This window comes from Cryptomeria japonica, chromosome 2 (assembly GCF_030272615.1).
Source record: "Cryptomeria japonica chromosome 2, Sugi_1.0, whole genome shotgun sequence".
Classification (NCBI taxonomy): Eukaryota; Viridiplantae; Streptophyta; class Pinopsida; order Cupressales; family Cupressaceae; genus Cryptomeria; species Cryptomeria japonica.
The window spans coordinates 449,197,772-449,221,117 of record NC_081406.1 but is presented as its reverse complement, the minus strand read 5'-3'; positions in this window follow the sequence as shown (position 1 = coordinate 449,221,117).

Sequence of the window (23,346 nt, the reverse complement as noted above, 5' to 3'; positions counted from 1 at the left end):
TGTTGATCTAGTTAGCCCTATAATGGCAGTAATGATTAATAGTATGCAAATAAAGAATGCTTTAATAGACCTAGGTGCAAAAATTAATGTGATGACTAAGGAGATCCTACAGCAGCTAAATATTAGCAATCAAAGGCCTATTGCTACCATCCTGCAACTTGCTGATAGTTCCACTATCAAACCTGATAGTATAGCATAAGATATAATGGTTACTCTAGATTCATGGGAGTACCCAATGTATTTTATGATACTCTTCCCTAAAGATACACTAGGAGGATATCCTATCATCTTAGTAAGACCATGGTTGGCCACAACAGATGCTTATATAGGATGTCATTTAGGAGATATGATCATCCTTGGTGGAAGAAATACTAAAAAGTTTCTTCTCTACCCACCTACACAACCAACTCAAAATATAAATAATCCTATATTGCCAAATGTTGGAGAGGAAGTTGAAGATATCAATTTAGTAGCTAAGCTCATGATGATAAGTAGAAGCCCTTTCTTGCAACAATATGAAGAAGATAAAATTTTGTCCCAAATAATCTAGAATCATTTTGAGGCTCATGCAGAACCATACCATCATGCATTTAGTTCATAAATCCCTTTCCCAATGCTTCATCTAAATGCTCTAGCTGCAACAACAAATATTTTTCCCACTTTGTTACTTAAAGAATTGAAAATGACAAATGTTAGTGAAACAAACATGATAGAATTGACTACACAGATACCAGTTGCAGAAGGCAAATATCTAAACATTAATAATTAGCTTAGTCAGGAGCAACAATTGTCCTTGACAAACTTGTTAAAAAATCATAAGCATGCATTTTCTTGGAGTTACCATGACATGAAGGGTCTTGATACTAAATTATACACTCACAGGATCCATATCAAAGATGATTGTGTACCAGTAAGGTAGCCACAAAGAATAATCAATCCTACATTGAGGGAAATAGCAAAAAGGAGAGATTCAGAAGCTACTAGATGCAAGATTTATATACCCAATCTCTGACAACCAAGGGGTATCTCCTCTAGTGATAGTGCCCAAAAAGAATGGAAAATGGAGAGTTTGTGTAGATTACAGAGAGCTTAATGCAGCAACTAAGAAGGATCATTTTCCACTTCCTTTATCGATCAAGTATTGGATTCACTATCAGGAAAACATTACTTTTCTTTCCTAGATGGTTTCAGTGGCTACAATAAAATACAGATTGCACCAGAAGATAAGGAGAAGACAACTTTTACTTGTCCATGGGGAACTTAAGCTTATTCGGTGCTTCCATTTGGTCTCTGCAATGCACCTACAACTTTCCAAAGAGAAGTGAAGTATATTTTTCAAACATTTCACATCAGTGCATGGAAATTTATATGGATGATTTTATAACTTATGGTACTAACTTTGTTGAAGCATTACAAAGACTAGAAAGAGTGTTGCAAAGATGTGAAGATCATAATATATCTTCGAATAGTGAAAAGTGTTTCATGATGATGAAACAAGGAGTGGTCCTTAGCCACTACATCTCTCAAAAAGGAATACAAGTAGATATATCAAAGATTATAGTCATTTCTAGTCTTCACACCTACAAAACAAAAATATGTAAGAATTTTTTAGGACATATAGGGTATTACAGGTGATTCATAAAGGACTTCAACAAAATGGCAGCACCACTTTATAGCCTTTTGACTAAGGATGCAGAATTTCATTGCAGAGAAGATTGTGCAAAAGAATTTTCAAATCTAAAAGAATCCCTAACACAAGCACCTATGCTCAAGGGTCCTAATTGGGAAATTACATTCCACATTCATACAGATGCATCTAACTATGCAATAGGAGTGGTTTTGAGTCAAAAAGAGACATCAATTGAACATGCAATCTATTTTGTCAGAAGAACCTACAAGGAGCTTAACTTAATTACACAGTCACAAAGAAAGAAATGTTAGCAATAATTTATGCCCTCAACAAATTCAGGCATTATATAACAAGATATCATATCTTTGTCCATACTAATCATGCAACAATCAAATATCTTATGAATAAGTCATTGATCACAGGAAGACTAGCAAGATGGTTACTGTTGATCTGGGAATTTGATATAACCATAATTAACAAGCCTGGCAAAGCTAATGTAGTAGCCAATTTATTTTTTAGATTGACTATACCAAAAGATACTCAGGTAATTGATTACACTTTTCCTGATGAGCACTTGTTTTCCATCAATATGCATACACCTTGGTATGTAGACATTGCCAACTATTTGGTTATAGGGAACATGCCTCCTCATTTCTCTCCTAAAGAGAAAGAATTCTCATTGAGAAAAAAATTTCTTTCTCCTGGATTCAAGGATGTTTGTTTTATACTAGCCCGGATCATGTGATGACAAGATGTGTCAGAGACTTGAAACCTATGACATTCTACATACATGTCATGATGAACCCTCTGGAGGACATTTCGCCGCCAAAAGGACAACAATAAAAATTCTCAACACAAGTTATTACTGGCCCACACTTCATAAAGATGTAAGCAAGTACACCAGGAAGTGTGATAGATGTCAAAGGATGGGATGACCAACAAAATTAGATGAGATGCCCCTCTACCCTCAAGTTGTAATTACACCATTTGATAAATGGGGTCTGGATTTTGTAGGTGTTGGCAATTGACACTCATCCAGCAAGGGTTCATGGCATTATGGGTTGTCATTGATGGAAACTCATCACCTCAGGGTAAATGGTTTCTGTAGAAACCTAAAAATGTCTCATTGATCATGTACTAATTATTCCTCCAATTGATTAAATAATTATTTAATTATTTAATTAAGTTGATTAATCTTATTCTTCTAATTTCATATTTCCTCATTATCTTACTAATTATTCCAATTCCAATTTATCATCGTTTAATCATTTAAACCATTTTTAATATTAATTAAATATTTGTTATTTAATTATTTTTTATTAATTCCCCAATTTAAATAATCTTTATTATTTAATTAAATTCATTTTTCAATTTCTCTCTTTTCAATTAATCATTAACCCTCTTCTAAATATTAATTAAATATTTATTATTTAATTAATTTTGATTTTAATCCTTTAATTTAAATAATCTTTACTATTTAACTAAATTCAATTTCTAAACAATTAAATAGTTTCTTTAAATTATTTAATTAGCTAATAAATTCTTCTAATTCAAATTCCAAATACCCAAATTCTAATTTCGTTTAATTTCATTAATTCATTCAAATTCATATTCTTCTAATTTCTTCTAATTTCAAATACATGTGCATGATTTCAAAAATCAAATTGAAAATCAAAGTCAAGTTCTAAATATATTCAAATAACAAATTGAATTTAAAATAAATTCAATATTTGAATTAAATCTCATGCAAAGAGTAAATTGAAAATCAAAGTCAAAGTGCAAGCACGTGCTAAATTAATTAATTCAATCAATTAATTAATTAAATCAATTATCTTTCCAATCTCTATTTTTATCTTCCACTTTGTTTTTTGTTCAAAAGACATTCAAACAGTCATCTCAGCTGACTATTCTATCTATTTCAATTGAACATTTCAATTAATTGATTAATTACATATTTTCCTTAATTCTCTCCAATCATTCTTTTCTATCTTCTAGTTAGCTTTTTCTAAATAAAGTTTCCTTTGTCATCAATTAATTAACCTCCAATCATTATTTTTCATCTTTCAATCAGCTTTTTTCTCAATCAGTTAACTCATTTATCTATTCAATTAATTGAGTTCCACCTCCAAATCAGTAGTTCAACTATAAATCAACATGTGATCTCATCTGAGTTCCACCTCTTGATCAATCTGTTCCACCTATCAATCATGTTAGTTAAGATGAGATGGGGGGGTGAATCATAAAAACTTCACAATAATGTTTTCAACAGATTCAACCTCGGTAGCCTTTACTGATATGCAACTATGACTGTAAATCATTAAATACTCATAAACAGATACACTTAAAACATCATAACACATTTAACACCAGATTTAACGTGGAAACCCAAATAGGGAAAAACCATTGTGGGATTTCGGACCCACTAAGAAATATACCCTTCTAGAGTGTGCTCGGTTAAAAGCTAATCCTGTTAAAGATTACAAACACATTGCTAGATGTGACCCAGTTAAGGGATTTCCCTCAAACTTGTTAGAGTCTTGCACTTTGTTAGAAGTGACCTTGTCAAAGGATTTCAAACACGCATTTAGAATGTTACCTTGCTAGAGGGTTTACAAATAAGACTGTTAGGTCCACTCAGTTAAGAGATTTCCTGTCACTTACAGAATAAATAACAGTAATAAAATATATCTATAAATTCACATCTGAAATCCTAAAGTAGATTCTATGTGCTCAAAACAATCTTGTCATAAGACTTATCTTGTCCCTTGTTGGGCTTGCTGGGCTTCTTAATTTGTTCTTCAATCAGATCTTTAAGCTTTTGTGCTCAGTAAACATTATTGTAGCATCATTGTGCATACTTTTGCCCGCATACATTGTTCACCAATAATTCCTTATTTATAAACAATTTCTAACTGCTTAATCTCCTTGATCACATTTCCCATGATCAATCTTAGCCATCAGATCTTCAAACTTGACTAGGTTCAATGTATCCTTCGATCTGAAAAATGTTTTACCTTGCCATGGAACTTGCATTCCTTCCTTGGAACTTGTGCTAGGTTATTGCGGTTCAATCTATGTTGTAGATCTTCCTCTTGATTTTCCATTGTCATAGATCCTCAACAAACTTCTTGCACGACATACCAATCATCTGATCAACTCTAGCTCATCAACATCCTTCATTAAATAATGCTTTTATTCATCCAATGCATTTTGTTATTACTCGGTTAATACTGAACTTCACTTGGTAGACATTCTGCCTTCTTTAACTGATATCAATAACCTTAGGGTTTACCGACTAGATTCTTTGCTCGATGACATAGTACAGTATTAAACTTATAATCAACAACATATGTAGGATATAAAAACAATCAGAACAACATGATCCAATCATTGTCTAACTCGGTAATAGTTGCCCATTGAATAACTTATTATTCCCCTTCATTATCACATTCTTTCTATGTCACTTACTGACCTCTTAATATTCATCAAAACATACTTCTCAAGATATGGCAACATCATACTGAATCAGAAAATCAATTTCTTGACATCAATGACAAAATAATATTATTAAGACAGTAATCATCCTTCTTCAGTTATATCAATAATCGCCAACAACCTTCTCAATATCCTTATTGAAATGCCAACAATCTCCTTTCTATTGTAATGCCAACAATCTCCCCCTTTGGCATTGATGGCAATACCAACTTTAAATGGCAATACCAAATTGATTTATTCCAACTAATTTGGATTCAGATTGTTGTTTAGACTTCTCCTATTATCCTTGAGTTGTTTAAACCTTCTCCTGAAGTCTTCTCCCCCTGTCATTAGTCTTATGTTGTCTTCTCCATTTAGTCTTCTCCCCCTTTGACAAAAATGCCAAAAAGAAAAACTAATTCATGATTTCTTCCTTTGTGAAGTAATTTCCTTGTAGTCTCATTCATGATCAGAGCATCTTTGTCTTCAATCACTTTTTCTTTGTACAACTTTAGGCAACCTCCTAAAGTTTGTAAAGCAGCATCAACTCATAAACAGTCATCCTTTAGATTGATGCTTTCACCAAACTCTGTCAGTGAGTACTAGATAGGGGTAGGACCCCTAACTGACTTCTGAGATACTCAAAAGTATCCCTTGGTAATGGCTTTGTGAAAATATCTGCTATTTGTTCCTTTGAACTGATATATTCCAGCACAACTTTCTTCTCTTGAACTTCTTCTCTGAGATAATGATACTTTATAGAGATATGCTTTGTCTTAGAGTGCATTACCGGATTCTTTGAAATGTTAATGGCACTAGTATTATCACATAATATAGTTACTGGCTTAGTAACTTTCTCATTCATACCTTCCAACAGTTGTTTGATCCATGCTATATTGGTACAATTCAATGCTGTAGTGACATATTCAGCTTTAGTTGTTGACTGTGAAATGCATCCTTGTTTCTTGCTAAGCCAACTTACTAGTCTATCTCCCAAAAAGAAAGCTCCACCGCTTGTGCTTTTTCTGTCATCAATGTTTCCTGCCCAATCAGCATCAGTATAAACTTTTAAATCAAAATCATTCCTCTTTTCATATACTAAGCCATAATCTTCAGTGCCTCTCAGGTATCTGAAAATTCTCTTGATTGTTGTCAAATGGGTTTCTTTGGGATCTGCAGAAAATCTTGCAACTATTCCTACTGCATGTGCTATATTTGGCCTACTATGAACCACATATTGCAGCTTTCCAATCATAGATCGGTAAAGTGTCTCATCAATAGATGCAGATTCATCACTCTTTGATAGTTTACAATTGGTAGTCATAGGAGTGCTTATAGGTTTAGAATCCTCCATTCCAAATTTCTTCAAGATTTCCTTTATATACTTGGATTGAGTAATGAAAATCTCATTTTTCATTTGTAGTATCTACAAACCTATAAAATAATTTATCTCACCGATTAATGACATCTCAAATTCTTTGCACATTTCATTTCCAAAGTTCTTGCATAAGGAGTCATTACCACAAAAAATAATATCATCAACAAATATGGTTGAAAGTAGTATACCATTGTTTTCATCATTCTTCATGTAAATGTTGTTGTTTTCACATGTTCTAGGTGCTTGTTTCAGACCATATAAATCTTTGTTCAATTTACATACCGGATCTTTATTCTTGTCTTCAACAAATCCTTCAGGTTGTTCAATATAAACTTCTTCTTCTAGTATACCATTCAAAAATGCAAATTTAACATCCATTTGATATACCTTGAAATTTTTGAAAGTAGCATATGCCAACAATGTTCTCACTCCTTCAAGTCTTGCCATAGGTGCAAAAGTCTCACCATAATCAATTCCTTCTTCAGCATATCCTTTGCAAACTAGTCTTGCTTTATTCTGAATGACCTCTCCTTTTTCATTTAGCTTGTTTCTGAAAATCCACTTTGTACCGATTACATTTTTGTCCTTCGGTCTTGGGACCAGTGTCAATGTTTCATTCTTCTTGATTTGTTCAATTTCTTCTGTCATAGCATTTATCCAATCTTCATTACTAAATGCCTCTTTTACTATTATCGGTTCAAATTCAGATATCAAACATGTGTTTTGTCTCAGTTTGTTCCTTGTCATCATTGGATCATCCTTATCTCCTATAATCTGACTTGATGCATGATTTCTTCTGACATATTTAGCTAATATGGGCTCAGTAGGATCTATATGGTCTTCTTCATCACTCGGTAATTGGATATTATCTTCATTTTCTTCAGCAACTTTCTCAGTAGGACTTCTCGGTTGAACATAAACAAATTCTTCATAATTTTCTGGTTCTTTGGAATTTCCTTCATCATTTCTTTCTACAAATTCATCAATTTTCACATTTGCACTTTCCTCTATTTTGTTAATTGATTTGATCAGACATTTAAATGCTTTACTTCTAGAAGAATAACCAAGAAATGTTCCTTCCTCACTTTTCTGATCAAACTTTCCATTTCTGTCATCTTTGTGAACATAACATCTACTTCCAAATATTTTAAAATAACTTACATTGGGTTTCTTATCATACTAGATTTCATATGGTGTCTTCAAAGTTCCCGTAGACACCTAAAATTGTCATGTCTAATTAAATAAATACTTTATTTATTTAATTATCTAAGCCTGATTCTTCTATTAATTAAATAAATATTTATTTATTTAATTAATTCATTTATCCTCTTCTAGCCTTATTTCGCATTTAAATAAATACATTTATTTATTTAAATTATCATTTTCCTAAATTAAATAAATATTCTTATTTATTTAATTATCCTACTTCTATTAATTAAATAAAGCTTTATTTATTTAATTAATTCATTAGCCTTTTCTACCTATGACACATGTCATTCATCTCTTAATTCATACACTACCTACCCCTTTCATTATTTTATTATTTCTTTTACCTACCCTCTAATCATAGCCGACCTCCTTTTACACCTCTCAATCTTATCCCTCCATTTCTTATTGTGTCTTCTATATAAGGAGATGCTTCCCTCATTATCAAACCCTAATCATTCTAATCATTCATGCTAATCATCTTTTATGCAATTGACTACGCTACGATCCTACTTGCAACCACATTCCGTTCTTTGTTGAACTCTTGTGCATATAAAATCTGAGAGCAAATATATCAAGCAAGATCAATGGAGATAGGAAGAATGGAGATCAAAACCCTATTGGACATGTGATGGTATAATCTTTGTGATTTCATATGATTTGCATTGTCTTAGGTAATCTTCATATGTTATGGTGGATCTTTTTTGATTGTTAGGCTAGGGTTTGGTGGTTGAATTCATTTAGCCTTTCAATATTGTTGTTATTGTTATCCATTTTCACCATATACATTTTGGCACGCCCGGTGGGACTCTTGTCCCTTTGCATTAAACCTCCTTGTTGCAGATCTTGTGTTTTTGAAGTTGCAGATCAGACATTTTCGGCAGCATTTTTGGTATTTTCGCGTCTGCGCACTTTTGGATCGCATTTTTGATTTTTAGGCGTGACTGCGACAACTAGATCCGCGTCTGTGTTTTGTCCATATTTCATTTTTGCAGGTTCAGGGAGGCGTGTCTGTGTTACATAAGCGCGTCTGTGTCGTTTTCACCCGCGTCTGCGTACAGAAAGCGTGTCTATGGTTTATAATCGCGTCTGTGTCTCACAGAACCGCGTTTCTATTGCGGAGTCACGTCTGCGTAGGAGGTAATCGCGTCTGTGTATTGCCTTTTTCAAAATTTTGAAAATTTTATTGATTCGGTTTTCGGATTTTGCATTTAGGGTTTCAGATCTGGTTTATTTTTGGACTAACATTTTCAGATCTAGCTAACACAATTGGTGCAGCTTGCCTTGGAAGCTAAATCATTTGGTTGAAGGCCCCTATTTTCACAAAGTCTTTTGGGTTTTTAAAATTTACCTAACTTGTGTGCTTGCATGAAGGGGTGATCATTTGAAACAACCCAAACTACTAACAACTCTTTGTTGCAGGTCCTTGGCAAGGTTTTTTTTTGGATTTTTATTGTGTGCCTTGTTTTCATAGACTAGCAAACACTTCCATTGGTGCACTAAAATTGAATCATTGTCTTTTGTGTCTTGAGCAATAGGCTCTTTTTGTTTAATCTTTAGAGGGCCTGTCTTCCCATGTGGTCATTAGGACTACTAGTGAGAAGAGGACGACCCAAGTGGTAGCGAGGAAAACCCACCTCATCCGAACCACTATAATCAAATGTATTCATGGTGAAAACTATGAATAACATGTGCTGATTAGTTCATACCGACACTATGTCTCCCCATAAACCCGTTTGATCAAATTTATTTGATCATTTGTAGGGCGTAACCCCTACCGACTGGGAGCCTTCTGTATTTATAGAGCTAAAAGTGTCGCATGTATGGCCACACGAGCGGATGCCCTTACTAGCACCATTTTGTTTTAGAAGCCCAAATCCTTCTAGTTGTTGGGGCAGGAGGTCGGACCTCTGGTAGCGGCCCACACACATACGGTTCTTAGTAGAGATACAAAGTTTGCCATGAGGAGTTTTCATGGGGACTGATGCTTGGTTGACCCGAGAAGTGAGTGCCGAGGGTGGAGCCAGTGAGGTCAAGCATCTAAGTATCCGCTCTGAATAGCGTAGCCTCAGGGGTAAAACCCCATGTGGGATCAACAACTATTGTCTTGGCCAGCCATAAGAATTGTGCTTGACTTATGTTAAACATTCAAAACATTCAAGATCAAACAGCAAAACATTGTGTCTTTTGTGTCTTCAAGTGTATGCAAAACATTTTTACATCAAACAACACACTTTTCTTGGAGTCATTTTGGAGTCTAAACACTAGCAAACATTGAGTCCTCATCAACACTGTGTCCTCTTGTCACGAAAATCAGTCAAACAGTCAGATTGAGTAACAACAAAAATGACTTCACAGATTGAAAAAAATTGCACAAATTTTACAGAAACGCATCTGTGTCTGTTTTAACAGCGTCAGTATTGTCTAGGCACGTCTGTGAAGGGCAGAATAGCGTCTGTGTTTATAACAGCGTCTGTGGGGAATATAAACCCGTCTATGTCAGGTAACCGCGTCTGTGAAGTATACAGGCGCGTCTATGTCCAGAATTGGAAAAATTTTATAGTCCAGCAAACATAAACAAGAAAATTTCAGAAGCGCGTCTGTGTTAAACAGAGTAGTGTCTATGTCGGATAATCGCGTCTGTGAAGTATACAGTCGCGTCTATGTCCAGAATTGAAAAACTGTTACAATCCAGCAAGCAAACACAGTCAGTTTCGGAAATCTTGAGCTTCCTAGGTCATCTCTCTAAGGTTTCATTTAGCATTCAACCTATCTTTGGGTCTCACAAAGTCCATCATTGCTTTACATCTCTCATTACATTCACATTTGTCTAAACTTGAGTCAAAAGGTCACTTGCTTGTCCTCATCATACTTTGTCAACACACTACATACAACAACACTTTGCTAAGTGGTCCCTCATCAAGGTTTCTTACCTTTGGGTCTCATTTGGTCTTACTTAGAGTTAAGGTCAACTTACCTCATCAAGAGAAACTATCCTCTCTTTGGAAGTCACACCTACTCTACTACATACATACTTGGTCTTACACTTTGGACATTGCAAGTACACTTCAGATTCATTTACATTCCATCCAACTCTTAGTCTTCCATACTTTTTCCATTTTTCATCTAGTCTCACACATCTTGGTCAATACCTAGTTCATGGTTGAAACCCGTCTTCAAAAATCTAGGAGAGAAACTAAAGAGGCTCAAGAGTCTGCAAACATGAGTTCTTATGAGTATGACAATGATATCTTTTTCAATTCTAATCATACTACATTACCTGACATGGATGCCTATAGAAACATTCCAAATGTTGAGAACATGGACACTACAAACAACAATGCTACACACAATGACAATGTGGACAACTTTTCCGTACATTCAGCAGATGTGGAAGAATCCATAATGGATCCCCGCTTCAATCGATTGATTGAGGAAATAATGAGGAGGGATATACAATACTTCTTACAAATGATGGCACAAAGTGGAGCCAAGATACCTCATGATTTTGACATGTCTCAAATAATGGAAAATCGACCTTTGCAACAAACTCACTCCAACATGGATCAAAGGAGACCTAATAGTGGAGGCAATAGAAGACCACATCTTGTGCCTGAATCACCATCATCTTTGTTTCAAAAACCAGAGGTCCCACATACACATGGTCAAGCATATGATACTCACCTTCACAGACCATTATGGAAGTCTTATGCAGACAAATATGCTCAATCACATACCAATGCTAAGGATCAACCACCAAAGCAATTGGATATTCAAAGGCATGCTCAAAATTTGGACACAAGGAAACCCCACGTCAAATTTGGGGGCAACACATTAAAACATGACATGCCTGTAGAGTATGGTATACATGGACAAAATAGATATTGTGTTCCTCAACATGAATCTATACCAAGTGGTCCAGATATGCAGCATCACTATAGACCTCCTCCATATGAACATGTGTATGATCAATATCATCCATATATGCAACATGCTCTTCCTCCAATTGGTGCCTCAAGCATGGGGTATGGTCCAAGAAGTCGATCTCCACCTAAGAGCAATTTGGAGCAACAAATCAGGGACTTACAAAAGAAAATGGAGGACATAAATACACCAAAGCCAACATACACAATGAGAGACATATGTCCTTATCCATTTGAAAAGAGCATTCCAATGCCTCCTTTTCCTACACACTTTGTGACACCTAAATTTGATAAGTATAGAGGAAAAGGGGATCCTAAGGCACACATAAGACAATTTTTCACAGCTTGCATTGAGGTAGCAGCAGAAGAGACATATTTGATGAGATTATTCACACAAAGCTTAGGTGATCAAGCTATGGAATGGTTCTCCCAACTTTCACCTGGAATTAAGTCATGGGGTGACTTAGCAGAGGCATTTATTCAACATTTCTCCTACAATATAGAGATAGACATATCAGTCACTACTTTGTGCAACACCAAGCAAAAAGAGGGAGAATCTTTTGCATCATTTTTACAAAGATGGAGAAATCTAGCCAGCAGATGCTCTTGCGAAATTCCACAAAAACAAATGGTAGAAATGTTCACACAGAATGTTAATAAAGACATTGGCTATGATCTAAGGAAAGCTTGTTTGTCCACCTTCAAGGACGTCATTGAAAAAGGCTTAGCAACAGAGAAGGTCCTAATTGAGCAAGGAGTCATTAAGATATTCAAGGAAAACAAAGATGACTTTAAAGGAAAAGACAAGCCAAGATTTTGGAATAAAAACAAGAACACAGTCAATGATGGTGTTGTTGATGCCAACACAGTGCAACCCAAATTCATCTTTTCTGGATCAAGTTCTACAAACAATCAAGTGAATACTCAAACAACTCCCAGGTCACGAAGGAAGTACACCCCATTGGGAGAACCACTTGAGTCAGTTTTCAAGAAGTTAGTGGCAAACAAGGTAATCACAGTTCCAGATTTTCCTCCATATGAACCAAAGGTTAAACCAAATTGGTGGAATGATGATGAATATTGTGAATTTAATAAGAGCAAGGGTCATAAGATAGGAAATTGTCATAGACTGAAGAACATCATACAAGATCTCATTGATAGAAGTGACATTGAGATTGAGGGACACTCATCCAATCAAGAACATGAGATGTTTAAGGAACCATTCCCAAAGTACGACAAGGGAAAAGCTAAAGTCACAGATGATCAAGCCAACTATACTAGAGCACCTTACAACTATGATTCAACTATCAATCATATCTCGATGGACAATCATATCTCTACTATTACCATCAAGAACAAAAACCTTGAGAATCCTCCTCAGCGACCCAAGATTGTCCTAAGAGGTGTTGGATCTTCTTCCGAGCCTACCTCTGAATGTCATGTTACAACTCGTCGAGGTAAAATTACTTTGCCAGGTGCTTCAACTAAAAACACTGCCTCTTCATCAACCAAACCTGAGTATGACCTTGTAGAACAGCTAGGGAAGACACCCGCGCTCATCTCCATCCTTGAGCTCTTATGCATATCCCCCGCTCATAAAGCTATTCTTGACAAAATCTTGAGAGACACCGCCGTTCCTACTGATCTGAATGTGGACCAGTTTCAAGCCATGGTGGGATACCTTTCCATTCCGCATTCCCTTACATTCACAGAAGCCGATGACGCCTCCGTAAGTCAGCCACATAATGCACCATTACATATTGAAGCCTTCATACACAAACATCGAATAAAGCGAGTCCTGATAGATGGAGGAGCTGGTCTAAACATTTGTACATTGAGCACCATTAAACAATTGGGATATTCCGATAAAGCTGTGAATTCAAAAAATCAAATCACCATCAAGGCATATGATGATGAAGAACGCTCATCCAAGGGCACGGTCACCCTACCTCTAAGAATTGGGCCAGTTACAAAGGATGTGGTTTGTCAAGTCCTGGATTTAGATCTCACTTATAATATATTGCTAGGATGTCCTTGGATTCATGAAATGAGGGCAGTCCCATCGACATATCACCAATGCATTAAGTTTCCTCACAACGGAGTCGAGGTAACAGTTAACGGTGATCCTAATCCGTTCATATATTGCAATAACTTGAGATCACATACTGAGATCATCATTCCCAGTAATCGTGAAGTTGTTCCTTCTTCGGCATACATTGACCCTAAGTCATTGAAACCTTCGACATCAAAACAGGGTGAACTTAAAGGCAGATTTCAGGACAAAGGCATGGGAGAATACACTTTAAATCAGACCATGTATTTACAACAAGTCATGAGCTCTCCAAAAGAATATGGAAGGCCACATCCTAACAAGAAAACATCCATCATGACGCTCAAATGGGACCCTACTACCTTTCAAAGATGGGGTGAACTAGAAGAGGAAGGTTTATACAAAATGCTCTACAAAGACATTGAAGATGACACACAAGATCAGATCAATATCTGTGAGAAATATGGCAAAGGCTTCAAGATTCTACAAAAATTCAGGTATGATGGAAAAAGCCCTCTTGGGTTACGAAAAGAAGGCGTTATGGAGCCCTTACAACCTGAATTGACTGTAAAAAGGGAACGCTCGAAGGGACTTGGTTTTCTGACCTCCAAGGTCCACACTAAAAGGACAGAAGAGACATCATGAATCAAAATTGCCAAAATTCAACAAGAGGATCGCTATTCCACAGACTCCAACGAATGGGAATGGGGTTCAGACAAATCCTCCAGTGACTATGAGCTCACTGAGACATTCAGAGAGCTAGATGAACCCACAGAAGAGGAGGAGTTTTATAACAAATTCAAAGTTGGTCAAGAAACAACCCACGAGGAGTCTACACAGTCCTTGTCTCAAGGTTCTAGGTTGAAATCACATAGGATGAGAACACCTGTTCCAGAATGCGCTACTAGTAATGATAATTTGGATTCGTTTGCGATCGAGACTGATGAGGAGAGTGCCATCGATGACCTCGATAATTACCTTGACATACCCAAATATAACCACATCTTCACTCTTAGCCCCACTAACTTCGAAGACATTAACGGCCTTCCCCTTGTTCATCACCAACTCATTGACTGGGATAATGAAGGACCTACACAGTTGGATACATTCCAAAACGATGAAGCTTTTATTGATTATCTAGGCATACGAGATGATCTTCCCCCTGGAGACCATAAAGCGGGATACACCATAGAACTTAATAGCGTGGCATATTTTGGTGAGGGTGTCGGACCTTCCAGTCACAAAAATGTGAAAATAAGAACAAATCAAGGGTCTTATGGCGAAAATCACACTGTGGCGCTATCTGATCCCAAAAAAGTAAAAAGAAAGGACGTATCTGAGGGTGAAAACCTCTCTGAGGTGCCTGAAGATGGAAGGCTCGACATTCTCCCAGCATCATATGAGAAAAAATCATCCATGTTGGTAGAGGAGACTATCAAAACAAACATTGGTACAGAAGAGGTTCCACACAACATATTCCTGGCTCAATCATTGACCGAGTATGAAAGGTCAAAATTCATAAATTTCTTCAAAGAGCGACAAATCAACTTCGCCTGGTCATATGTTGATATGCCTGGATTGGATCCAGATTTGGTAATGCATCATCTGACAGTAAAACCGGGGGCAAAACCAGTAAAACAGAAATTAAGAAAAATGCATCCACAAGTGGCATTACTAGTCAAAGAAGAACTTGAGAAATTACTCGATGTCGGATTCATACGCCCAATTGATTATCTGGAATGGATCTCTAACTTGGTACCTGTCAGTAAACCAGATCACAGCATCAGAATTTGCACAGATTTCAGAGACATCAACAAAGCTTGTCCAAAGGATGACTTCCCATTACCAAACATTGACTTGATTGTTGATCTCACAGCAGTTCATGAAATGCTATCATTAATGGATGGATTCTTTGGCTATAATCAGATAAGAATTGCACCCGAGGATCAACATAAAACAGCATTTACTTATCCATGGGGAACTTTCTGCTGGAATGTCATGCCTATCGGGCTAAAGAATGCAGGTGCTACATATCAAAGAGCCATGACTACTATCTTTCATGATCTCATGCACGTAACTGTGGAAGATTGTGTTGACAATCTCTTGGTCAAATCAATAGACAAAAATACACATTTGGACATACTTTCAATTGCCTTTGATCGGTTGGAAAAGTACAAAGTAAGATTAAATCCCAAGAAATGTGTCTTTGGAGTAACCTCCGAGAAGCTCCTAGGATTCATTGTATCCAAAAGAGGAATTGAAGCGGATCCAGCAAAAGTCAAAGCTATCTTGGAAATGCAACCACCAAGAAATATCAGTCAACTTCGATCCTTACAAGGCAGACTCCAGTCCATCCGAAGATTCATAGCACAACTTGCAGATAAGTGCAATCCTTTTCAGCACCTGCTACATAAAAACATCAAATTCAAATGGGATGACAACTGTCAACAGGCTTTCCAAACGCTCAAAGATTATCTCCTAAATCCGCCAGTTCTGATGCCACCAGTTCCAGATCAACCACTGCTACTATACATATCAGCTACTCCAACAGCACTGGGGGCACTCTTAGCGCAACAAATCGCTGAAGGCAAAGAAAAAGCAATATACTATATTAGTCGCACATTGGTGGGATATGAGCTAAACTACACGCCAATTGAGCGCGCATGTCTTGCTATGGTCTTTGCTTCACAGAAATTACGACATTACATGCTTACTCATAAGACAAAGTTAGTTGCAAGGATAGATCTGTTAAAATACCTTCTAAATAAAGCAACACTTACGGGGCGACTGGCCAAATGGGTAATGATACTAAGTGAATTCGACATCGAGTATGTGGACAGAAAAGCAATAAAAGGACAAGCCATCACAGATCAATTAGCAAATGCTCCCATGATAGATGATGTTCCTCTAAGCTCAGAATTTCCAGATGAATCCATTTTAACAATATCACATGCAAAGCCATGGCAACTATACTTTGACGGCTCATATACATAGCATGGGGCAGGAGCTGGCATCCTCTTTATAACTCCTCAAGGGGATTCTATACCAAAATCATACTGCTTATCATTTCCTTGCACTAACAATATAGCGGAATATGAGGCATTAACAACAGGATTACGAATGGCAGTTCAATGGAAGATCCAGGAACTTCGTGTTTTTGGGGACTCCCAACTTGTTATCCATCAAGCAACTGATGATTACCAGACAAAAGATGAAAATTTAATGCCTTATAAACAAATGGTGGATGATCTGAAACAGCACTTTACAGAGATAGATTTTGAGCAGATACCAAGAGAGCAGAATCACGCCGCAGATGCCATGGCTACAATTGCTTCATTGATTGATTTACCTCCAAATGAGACCCGTTATGAGTTCTTGGTGGATAACCTTTTGGTCCCTTCATATGAGATAATGCCTACTGAGATGATATGTGTTGTCGGTCTCGAATCCCAGTTATATGGTTCCATTTTTACATACCTACGCGACAATATCCTACCTCCTGATCTATCAAATAACCAACGTCGCACCTTCATTCACCAATCCTCTCGATATGTCATTTTAGCTGATATCCTATACCGACGAGGTCTAGATGGCACTCTTCTTATATGTCTAGAAAGCGATGAAGCTCAGATTGCATTACGTGAAGTGCATGAAGGGATATGTGGTCCACATGCTAGTGGTCCTACCTTGGCCAAGAAACTCATCAGGATTGGATATTACTGGCCCAATATGGAGAAAGACTCATATCAGTTTGTCAAAAAATGTAAGCAATGTCAAATTCATGGAGATATCATACATGCGCCAGCACAAGAACTTCAACCACTTGCGTCTCCTTGGCCCTTTGGTCAGTGGGGACTCAATCTCATAGGCAAGATTCACCCTCCTTCCTCTAATGGTCATAAATTCATTATCACAGCCACAGAGTATTTCACAAAATGGATTGAAGTCATGCCTCTCACACAAGTCACTGGAAAATAGATTGCTACATTCATCCTTAACTATATCATATGCCGATATGGTATTCCTGTTTCCATTATTACTGATAACGGGTGTCCCTTCAAAAATCAGGATGTTCGTGAACTCTATGATCGCTTCCATATTTCCCATCGCTTCTCCACACCATATTACCCCCAAGGTAATGGCCAAGCTGAGGCATCTAATAAAACATTCCTTAAAATCCTCAAGAAGACAGTCAATGATGCTGGCCGTAATTGGCATATCCAACTCAATCCTGCACTTTGGGCCTACCGCACAAGTGTCTGCACACCTACAGGAGCTACACCCTATTCACTAGTCTATGGTTCTGAAGCCATCTTCCCTATTGAGGTTGAGTTACCCTCTTTACAGGTCTCTTTGCAAAACATCATCATTGATGAAGATTACAGAGTCTCTCGCTTACAAGAACTGGAACTGCTAGATGAACGGAGACAAACTGCTTTTAATCATCTCAAGGCTTACCAACAACGAATGAGTCGCAGCTACAATCACAAAGTCAAGCCTCGTACATTTGAGGTAGGTGACTTGGTTCTCCGACAAAACCCCAAGAATTAGCAAGACAGAGAGAAGAAGGGCAAGTTCGAGCCAAATTGGCTTGGTCCTTACATCATTACAGCAGCATATGGATCTGGGGCATATCAGCTCTCAACTACAGAAGGTGAACCTTTAGAGGATCCTATCAATAGCATGCACCCTCGCAGGTTCTACACATAGCTCTTCAGAATATCCTAATTCAAAAATACAAAAAAATCAAAAATTTCAAAAATACAAAAAAAAAAATTATAAAACAAAAAAATTGTTACTTGGTGAAAACCTGGCAAACAGGCGCCTTGTGACACAAAAAACATTGAAAAATAGAAAAAAGTAAAGAGAAATAATTTCGTCCAACGGTGAAAACCACTTCGGTGGTGCCTTGGGCAAGTACCATGGTGAAAACTGGGTCACCAGCGCCATGCGTAGAGACATTGCTCCTCCCTCCTTCAGGATTCTCTTTCATCCTTTCACTTTGCACACACTCACAACCTATTCGTTCATAACAAACTTATGCATTCCCATCATGGCTTGTTATTGATCTACCCAAGATTGGTTAGCCATTCATAATAAACATTCCTTTTCATCCCTTTCCATCCATAATAAATCAGATCCTATATGTGGCTAAGGCAAATCCTACGTCTAGTAATGGGTGTGGAACTAAGAACATCACATGTTTTGAGGAGCACAGTTTTTTCCAGCTTCCTTCAGTTTATCCGCGCACAGATCCGCAATAAAGCAACATTTGCATCATAGATCCGCAATAAAGTTTCATCTTCTCTACAATAAAGTATCAGATTCATGGATTCAGTCAGTTTCAGATAAGACACAGCAGCAACAATGGGCTTCAACAAATCAAATCTTTCAACAGACTCAGACAACATTATGGTTCAGTGCTATCTATCCTTTCTGTGAAAGTAAACATTGTGACCACAATCAAATATGACTTATACAAGTGACAAGAGACACTAAACTTGAGGACTACAGTGGATGTTGGTGTCGAGTCTTGGTTTTCTTTTGATTTCATCTTTTTTTGGTGACATGTCTTTTAGCTTTTCCGGGATGTCTTTGACTAGAAAGGCGGGGATGGGGTATCGTCACCTATTTGTATTTTCTGTCTGTGGATTGTCTCTTAGTAATGCTATGACTTGTCCAAGGATATGAGGACACTGTGAGTCTAGTATGAACTGGGGCATTCCTTGTTTGTGACTGTCTTATCTCCATGCAAATAGGTACAATGACTTTCTGGGTCGAACATATGCCTCGATTGTCATAACCTACTTGCCATAATAAAGCTCAATGATGATAACGCACAAGAAGCTCTTTCACTTTCATATCTTCTGTCTTCCATCCCCCTTTCTCGATTGACTTCCATCGTCCTTCTCGAGTCCACGTAGCCTGCTATCACATGACTGAGTATAATGACACACCAAAAACATTTGCATCTCATGTAGTTTCACCTACATTACCACATATAAGCATTTCATACATACATATAGATATCACAACTGCATCACATCCTGCACACAACACATGTTAGCACAATTTACATTTGCATTATCATATTCATCTGCATTACATACATTCACATTTGCATCATGCATACACATATAAAACATAAACGAACAAAAAAAAAAGAATATTGCATTGCATCATATACATATTTGCATCCATATCATAAGCATCACATAAGAACATCTCATCACATAGGTACACATGCATATAGCTGCCGCAAAGATGAATCATCTCATATATATATATATAAAGTGTCATGATACAATGATGTCAAAATCATATGGCTACAATCACCCGCAGGTGTCTACATCATTATACAAAATGGTACAAAACTGATACAGAGGAACTCACTGATCACTCCTACCAACACTATTGGTAGTGATAATCCTATCCATGTCATGGTATCCCATGCCACTTGTCCCACCCTCATCTCCAGTCCCGGATCCTAGAACACTCATCTAAGGGTATCCCTGTCTCCGTCTCGATCGTACGGAATCAGCTCCCCATCAATCGATATCTGCATAATCCTATATACATCCTCCAGGGTGACTGTAATCTCACCCATCGGCAAATAAAACGTGCACGTCTCAGAGTGCCATCTCTCAGCCAGCGCAGTCAGCAAACCCATGTTTGCCCGAAACTCAGGCACATATAGTACATGTCTCAAGCCCATCTCCTCGATAGCAGCTTTATCCTTGAGCAACAACTCAGGTCGCAACCTCTGCGTCGACGGGAATCTCTCCCGTGACTCTAGCATCAGCAAATACTCCTGCAGTCAAACAACTCAATCATGTCAGTTATAGTGGCATTCACTATTTATCACAAAATGCTACTTGCTATCTAAATGCATATGGCTATCTACCCTAGTGACACTCACTATTCATCACAAAGTGTTGCTATTTATCCTAGTGGTACTCACTGTTCATCACAAAGTACTACGTGTGTGACACTCCCTGTTCATCACAAAGTGTTACTCACATTTGCACTCCCTGTTCATCACAAAGTGTTGCTCATATTTCAATACTCCTTATTCATCACAAAGTACTCTATCTTGGTACTCACTGTTCATCACAAAGTGCCTTGATCTATCCTAGTCTTCCTAGAGGACCTACTTGAGTGTATCGCCTCAGCAGCTTATCCAATCGACAGCATATGTTCATCACAAAACTGCCAATTTGACCTAGAAGATGCAAATTCATACTTTTCGAACGCAAACGCGCTTACATGACATAAACGCGCCTGGACATTTTTTGACACTTTTTGGACCCTAGTCTAAGCACATTTATTACCCTATTCGACATGCATTAATGACAAAATTAAATGCGTCAAAGTACGAGGAGGTTTGGTGGTACTTACCGGCTCTCCTGCCTCTGCTGGCCTCTGAAATCGGCGAACGTGGTCGAATCTGTGAGTGAAAGCCATCGCTGCTCACTGCTCCTACTCTATTTTCGCTCTACAATATGCTCGTGTGGATGTGTGCATGACAATGAGGATGTATTTTCCCCCGTGGTCTATCTTATAGACTACCCCTAGCCCTCACTTTCATTTTCCGAGTCAGTCTTCATTATCCCGTGACTTTGTCACTTTATCCGGTCAATCCATTCTCGCCTTTCTTTCTTATCGAGAGATTGTCTGCAATCTTTTCAGACATTTTCATCCAATCTCTCGAGGGGGCATATCATTCCCATTCTGGGGCAACTCTGTATCAGTTCATCTTATCTTCTTTGAAACAACGCGACAAGCCGCATTGTCTCAAAGAGGGGCAAAATGTACACACCTAAAATTGTCATGTCTAATTAAATAAATACTTTATTTATTTAATTATCTAAGCCTAATTCTTCTATTAATTAAATAAATATTTATTTATTTAATTAATTCATTTATCCTCTTCTAGCCTTATTTCTCATTTAAATAAATACATTTATTTATTTAAATTATCATTTTCCTAAATTAAATAAATATTCTTATTTATTTAATTATCCTACTTCTTCTATTAATTAAATAAATCTTTATTTATTTAATTAATTCATTAGCCTTTTCTACCTATGACACATGTCATTCATCTCTTAATTCATACACTACCTACCCCTTTCATTATTTTATTATTTCTTTTACCTACCCTCTAATCATAGCCGACCTCCTTTTACACCTCTCAATCTTATCCCTCCATTTCTTATTGTGTCTTCTATATAAGGAGATGCTTCCCTCATTATCAAACCTTAATCATTCTAATCATTCATGCTAATCATCTTTTATGCAATTGACTACGCTATGATCCTACTTGCAACCACATTCCATTCTTTGTTGAACTCTTGTGCATATAAAATCTGAGAGCAAATATATCAAGAAAGATCAATGGAGATAGGAAGAATGGAGATCAAAACCCTATTGGACATGTGATGGTATAATCTTTGTGATTTCATGTGATTTGCATTGTCTTAGGTAATCTTCATATGTTATGGTGGATCTTTGTTGATTGTTAGGCTAGGGTTTGGTGGTTGAATTCATTTAGCCTTTCAATATTGTTGTTATTGTTATCCATTTTCACCATATACAGTTCCTTTCTTCAGTTGTACTCGGTTCAGGGTGTAAACTGCAGTGTTGATTGATTCTCTCCAAAATGTTTGAGGTACCCTCTTTTCTATCATCAGGGTTCTAGCACAATCTACAATTGATCTGTTTCTTCTTTCAGCTATCCCATTTTGTTGTGGAGATCTCGGTGCAGATACTTGCCTTTTTATACCATGATCATTGCAGAATAAGTTAAATTCATCAGAAGTGAACTCTCCTCCTCTATCAGATCTAAGAAATTTCAGTTGTCTTCCTGTTTCATTTTCAACTCTTGCCTGGTACCATTTAAACATTTGAAAAGCTTCTGATTTTTCTTTTAAAAACATAATTGACATCATCCTTGAGTAATCATCCACAAATAATATGAAATATTTATCTCCATAATAACTTTGAACTTTAATGGGACCACAAAGATCAGTGTGTACTAGATCTAAAATTCCTTTAGAAGTGTAGGACTTACTTGTAAAGATTGATCTTGTCATCTTACCCATCTGGCATCCTCAGCACATAGCATTCTTAGGTTTTTCCAAACTCAATAGACCTCTTACCTGGTGCTTCTTACTTATTTTGATCAGGTTATCAAAATTTACATGACAAAACCTTTTATGCCATAACCAGGTATCTTCTATTTTTGCATATAGACATTTATTCCAAGTTGAGTCAAGATGAGATGTATTACCTTTTGTTTGTGTCCTGGTAGCAGCCAGCTTTCCATTCTTGTCATGAACTTTGACAATTCCCTTCTGAAATTCTATTCAATGTCCTGTATTGTTTAGTTGTGCTACACTCAACAAATTGTATTTCAAGCCTTCAACCCAGTATACATCATCACATTTAGCATTGTCAAGAAGTGTTATAGATCCTTTACCTTTCACTGGACATGGTGCATCATTACCAAATCTTACATATCCTCCATCATAGTCTTCTAATTTAACAAACTTGTGTTTATCACCTGTCATGTGATGTGAGCACCCACTATCTATCATCCAAGAATCATTTTTATTTATGTGAGATATTAGGGCTTTTTCTTCATATCTTTCTTCATCTTATCCATCTTTGACAGACACATAAA